Here is a 5,937-nt window from a genome sequence, read left to right as displayed (position 1 = left end):
ACGTTACGCCACAGTGCGCACTTTTACTCCACGTGTACTAAATAATGTTTTTGTAAATGTATAAGCTTTTGCTACACGCTTTCAACGAATAAAATGTCATATATGAATAATAGTTCAAATAAATGCTAATTTACAATAACGTTGCAATTAATCTTAAATAATTCATCATTGTTGATTTTGTTTGAAAACAAAGAAGGAATGTGGGGAGGTTGTGTAACATTCTCGAAACGGTTCCGATTGTCTGGAACTTCATGTGGGAAGAAAGTGCGCGTGATTTCAGACAATTTGGTTCTTTCGAACAGTTCATATCAAAGAACCGATTCACAAAACGATTCAGTGATTCCTTTGTCGCTTCGAATATTTAAATTACATTACATTTAGTCATTTAGCAGACGCTTTTATTCAAAGCGACTTACAAATGAGGACAATGGAAGCAATCAAAAACAACAAAGAGCAATGATATATATAAGTACTATAACAAGTCTCAGTTAGCTTAAACACAGTACACGTAGCAAGGGCTTTTAAATAATGTAATAAATAAAAAGAAAACAGATAGAATAGAAAAAGAATAGAGCAAACTAGTGTTTATATTTAGAGCATATAAAATTCTTTAAAACCTTCAGATAAAGTATGAAGACACATAACGTTATACGTTTTATTAATATATGATATTTTATTGTAATACTTCAACTGATTCACTGACTCAATGGAAGTGTCTGCTGGACTTTGCAAACGAGAAGATTAAAAAAATGGCCTTTGTCCATCGTGTCTTGCTGTTCGGGGCTTTATCGAGCAGTGGGATCATTTGTGCAATGTATTGTAAAGTTAAATACTTCTGTAACTTTGACTTGCAAATCTGAAGCGTATTACGTAATCTGGTAACATTATGGGTTTATGTGCTGCATAATTAAGGGGGTTTGGAAAATGTTTAATCATCAGTTTACACAATCAGTCCTATTGTGCAAGATGAGAGGTCGAGTTTCAGTGTATTTAGGTCTCTGGTCTTTAGTCGTTGTGTCTTAATGCGCAAAAACAACAATAATAATCTAATGTAATAATTTTTTCTTTTCTTTGAAAAATATATTGGATCTTTTTTTTCGTGTCCATTACATATATTTTACAAAAGCATCACATATAAAATTGTACTATTTATGGTATTTTGATATGTAAAATAAATACTATTACATTACATGTTACCTAAAAGAACATCATGTCCCTCTAATTATGACATTAAGATGAAATTATAGTTTAAAAAGCCAAATTATGATACAAAACTAAATGAAATTATGACAACAAATAGAATGAAGATTAAATTGTTGAAATTATGAGGAAAATCATTCATATTTATGACAAAAAATAATGACTTGGCTTTTGTCTATTTTTATGCCATAATAATAAGTTTGACTTTCTCTCGTAATTATGACTTTGCATCTAATAATTTGACTTTTTCCTCAGAATTATAAGTTGGTATATATTCATGACTATTTTATTGCAATTAGTGTGAATCAAAACATCTTTCATCTGTTAATAACCTATTATTTCATTTCATAATGTTTTGTGGCATGAATCTATTCCTGTAGGCAATGCCTTACCAATATCCAATTGAAATTTCATGTGTTTGCTGTTCTAGTCCACTTTAGAAGCAGTACAGTTTATATAATGCATGCATCAGTGACTTATCTGGTATGTGGACCAAGTGCCAACACACACATCAAGCTATCAGCTTTCTCCCCTTACAAAAGGAAAATATATTTACCAATATATTTCTTAAAATATATTGTGATATATATATTGTAATATATTATTTTCCCTTTTTATTTTCTAATATTTTATATATTTGAATACATTTAATAATATATTGATGATACATATATTATATAATATATTGCAAAATATACAAATGATTGCCGCTTTCAATATATTGCAATATATTGGAAAAAATAAATATATATATAAGAATATATGCCTAATATATTACATGATATTTTCCAATATACTGCAATATATTTTTGTTTCATAAGGGTCACTTGTGTAAGATCGTCACCCAGTGACCTTTGACCTCATTAGGAGTTACAGTCAAATACCCCACACATACACAAGCTTCAAGCCTGTAGTCAGCAAAAAAAAAATCAACCTATGAGGAAGAAACAGCCTCGGTGTCTGGTTAATATTCATTTGGAGTCCTATATAAAGGCAGGGTTTCCAGTGTTCTGGAGAGTTCTGCACTTTAAGAGGATTTGATCTAATACGCTGTCTGCTGTTTCAGTAGTTAGTACTGAAAGGCAGTCATGCGTTTCTTACGGTCCGCTGTCGTCTTCTCCTTAGTGTTGCAGACAATGGTAAGATATGCTGTTAAAAGCTCATTAATTAAAATGTGTGAATAACTTACCGTTTTTTCCAGTTGTGTCTATTTAAATCTAGAGATTTGTATCTAAATATTTGTTTGAAGGCGTTACTAACAGTGCCCTTATTCTTTACGTGTGTGTATATGTATTCAATCATTCCTTTTTGTTAACACCAGTATGTTTTTATTTTCAGTCTGCACAGCTCGAGGACTGGCAGTCAGCCAAATCCATTTATGAGTTCACTGCCACGGATATAGACGGCAATGAAGTTTCCCTGGAAAAATACAAGTGAGAGATAGAAATCAGCATGTCATAAAACCTGTTTGTTCAAGTATGAAAAACATCACCGTGGACTTGCAGTCTGACACATATTTATATGGATTTCCACAACAATGTTAGCAAATCATAATTATGGGATAAAAAGTCATAAAATAGTCTAGATGACATTTTTAGGTATTATTTATGGCATAAAAAGACAAAATTATGACAAAAGTGGCATAAAAAGTTGCATTTTTATATAAAAAGTAATAATTACATACTAGACAATTGACAAAAATTAGAAAAAATGTAATTATTACAAAAAAAAATTTAGATAAAATGTCACATATAACAAAAAGTCGTAATTATGACACTTTTCTTTACTTGTCATGATTATCTTTTTGTCTCATAATTTCAGCCATATATGTCAGAATAGTGACTATCTTATTTATTTTATCTTATTTGGACTTTTTGTCTCATAATTTGACCATGTATATCAGAATTATCTAAAATTTGACTTTTTATCTCATAATGATGAATTTAGCACGTCATAGTTTAACATTTTTGCCTTAATTATGGCTTTATCTCAGAATGTTGAATTTTTATCTCATAACTGTGAGTATCTCATAATTATGACGTTTTATGTCAAAACAGACTATGATTCTATCCAATCAGAGATTATCAAACATGTTTCATACTTTGAGACTATTTTAAAACGCATTATTTTTATTCATTTGTTCACATTTTTCTGCATAAGTCTTGTAGTGTGTTACAGTGCCCTCAGTCTGTATGATTGTGTGACGCAGCATTGCTTTAGTGTCAATCAGTTTGTAACTCTCACAAAATCTAATTTACTGTACACTTTAGGGGGAAAGTTGTCATCATCACTAATGTTGCCTCAAAGTGAAGCAAAACCCCGGTAAACTACTCTCAGTTTGCAGAAATGCACGCCAAGTACGCTGAGAGGGGTTTAAGCATCCTGGCCTTCCCATCCAACCAGTTTGGACATCAGGTATGGGGGCAAAAACATTTTTAATGCTCTTAAAACGAATAAACGCTGTGATCTAATAACACGTTTCGTTCAGGAACCAGGAACAAATTCCCAAATCAAGGATTTCGCCAAGTCTTACGACGCACAGTTTGATATGTTCAGTAAGATTGACGTGAACGGCGACTCCGCGCACCCTCTGTGGAAGTGGCTGAAGGAACAACCAAATGGGAGAGGATTCTTTGGAAAGTGGGTTGCCAGATAATTCAACTTAGTTGATTTGTATATTCTGTGGAAATAAATGCTTATTTGATATCGGCTAAATAGATTCAATGGTTAATCCAGCCAAAAATGAAACGCATGTTTACTCAATCTTCTGTGGAACTTAAAATAAGATATTCTTATATCTTAAGATATTCTATATAAGAATGTTGGTAACCAAACAGTTTCTGTTCCCATTGACTCCCGTTGTTTTATTGTCCATATAATGATGGGTAATAGGAACAGAAACTGTTTGATTACCGGCATTCTTCAGAATGATCTTCTTTTATGTTCAACAGAAGAAAGAGAGTCGTGCAAGTTTGGAATGACGTGAGCATAAGTAAATATGATAGAATTTTCATTTTTGGGTGAACTGTCCCTTTAAAGGAAAAATTGCTGGTACTCATGCCATCTAAGATGTAAATGAGTTTATTTGTTCATTAGAAAGGATTTGGAGAAATGTAGCATAACGTCACTTGGTCACCAGTGGATGCTCTCCAGTGAATGGGTGTCGTCAGAATGAGAGTTTAACTGCTGATAAAACCATCACAGTTTACCACCCGACTCCAGTCCATCGATTAACATCTTGTGCGAAAAGCTGCGTGTTTGCTAGAAAAAAAAATATCCTTTCTCCATAATACCGCATAATACCTTTCTCCATAATACCGCATAATACCTTTCTCCATAATACCGCATTCTCCAGTGAAAAAGTCATCTCCTCTGAATCAGGAGAGAAATCTGCACAGATCAAGTTCCAATTAAAACGGTTCTAAACAAATATGTCTGTGGATTTTGAGGTGAGAGGACAACAGGAGATGGACGTTTTCACTGGAGGAAGCATTATTAAGGATTATGGACTGCAATTTTAGCCAGAAACGATGGTTTAAAGTTAAAACACTCTAAAGATGGATTTGTTTATTACAAACACGAAGCTTTTCGCTTCGCAAGATGTTAGATGATGGACTGGACTCTCATTCTGACGGCACCCATTCACTGCAATGGATCCATTGGTGGGCACGTGATGTAAAGCTAAAATTCTCCAAATCTTGGATGGCCTGAGCATGAATACATTTTCATCAAATTAAATTTTTTAGGCGAACTATGCCTTTAATAGAGCTGCACTCTAAAAACTGTTGAAATATCTATTGACTGTTGTTTTTATTCCATTATAGTGGCATCAAATGGAATTTCACTAAGGTTTGTACATTTTGAATTGTACTAATTAAAAACATATTATGAATTAAATCTTGTATTTTAAATATGAATACTTAGCAATTATTAGTTTGATTAAAATAGTTTAATTTGCTATCAATATTTGTGTTTTCTTTTCAGTTCCTTATTAACCGTGAAGGCCAGGTTGTGAAGAGATACTCCCCATTACAGAATCCAAGTGTAAGTTGTATTAATATTTGATTGTATTTTAATCGGAGTCATAAACTAGGCCATGTTTAAGATTAGCTACAGTATCTAATTGTCACACACAAAATATATTTTTTTGTTCAATATTTCTCTCTTAGGTAGTGGAGGAGGATCTGTCTAAATATCTCTAATGAGCATCATTAGCTGACTGTCAAATTACGGCCCGCCGCCCCTCTTCATTCTCCCCGACTGACCGCTGGGTACCAGTGATGTCGTCTCATGGACCAATGATGGTTTGTTTGGAAACCCCTCTTGAGGAAAGAACAGACCTGATGCATTTGGCGTGCAACCCCTCCTGAGAGCATCATCAGTGGCCAGCATCAGCCTGGAGAGACACCCCCGCTCCTTTAACTATACCCCTCTGCTTTGAAATTAAAATATGTACATTTATTTAGAACTAAACATGTTGTCAAAGTGTAAAATTTCTTAATAAATGCAAATATATTCACGTACTATTATAGTTTTTTATTTTAATTATTATTTGTTTTTATTTTTGTATTTATCATTTTCATTCAGTTAAAGTATAAGTAATTTTGTGGTGTTTAAAAAAAAATTATATGTGGCTTCATTATTATTTTTAAAAAAATTTTTGTCATCCGAGTACATAAAGTTAAGTTAAATTAAAAAATATAAATGTTGCTTTGGCAGTTAGCTGGAATAAAATAA

At 32.7% G+C, this 5,937-nt stretch overlaps 1 pseudogene; it reads left to right on the top strand.

Annotated features, from left to right (window-relative positions):
* The first annotated feature begins 2,130 nt into the window (after window positions 1-2,130).
* On the top strand, window positions 2,131-5,722 carry LOC132159821 (phospholipid hydroperoxide glutathione peroxidase-like; annotated as a pseudogene).
* The last annotated feature ends 215 nt before the right edge of the window (window positions 5,723-5,937 follow it).

The sequence above is a fragment of the Carassius carassius genome, chromosome 16 (assembly GCF_963082965.1).
Source record: "Carassius carassius chromosome 16, fCarCar2.1, whole genome shotgun sequence".
Taxonomy (NCBI): Eukaryota; Metazoa; Chordata; class Actinopteri; order Cypriniformes; family Cyprinidae; genus Carassius; species Carassius carassius.
Note: the sequence above shows the minus strand (reverse complement) of the source record. Positions and strands in the feature narration are given on the sequence as shown.